The following is a 354-nucleotide window of genomic DNA, read 5'->3' as shown; positions in this document are numbered from 1 at the left end:
CCTTCATTCGTCATAATCAAAATCAGATGTTCTATAAACCCTATGGGATTTTCAGCGCACTATATACACGCCAATAGGATTGTACACCAAGTAAAACACTTTTAAGAGTATTGGAACCGTTAAAATGGTACTTATAGATTTATATATAAGCGAAACCGCAACTCGACTGCAATTCAAAAGTAAATAAAAATATATCAGTCGATGCCATTATAACCATGATAGTATATCCTTAATAACTGTCCAGAGAACATGCAATAAAAAGAAAATTACAGAAATATGAATAATAAGTCGATAGTTGAATTATTAAAAAAAAAAAATTCCTGCAATTTCAAAATTCCAGAAACAAATGCAGGG

The sequence above is a fragment of the Penaeus monodon genome, chromosome 28 (genome assembly GCF_015228065.2).
Source record: "Penaeus monodon isolate SGIC_2016 chromosome 28, NSTDA_Pmon_1, whole genome shotgun sequence".
Lineage (NCBI taxonomy): Eukaryota > Metazoa > Arthropoda > Malacostraca > Decapoda > Penaeidae > Penaeus > Penaeus monodon.
Note: the sequence above shows the minus strand (reverse complement) of the source record.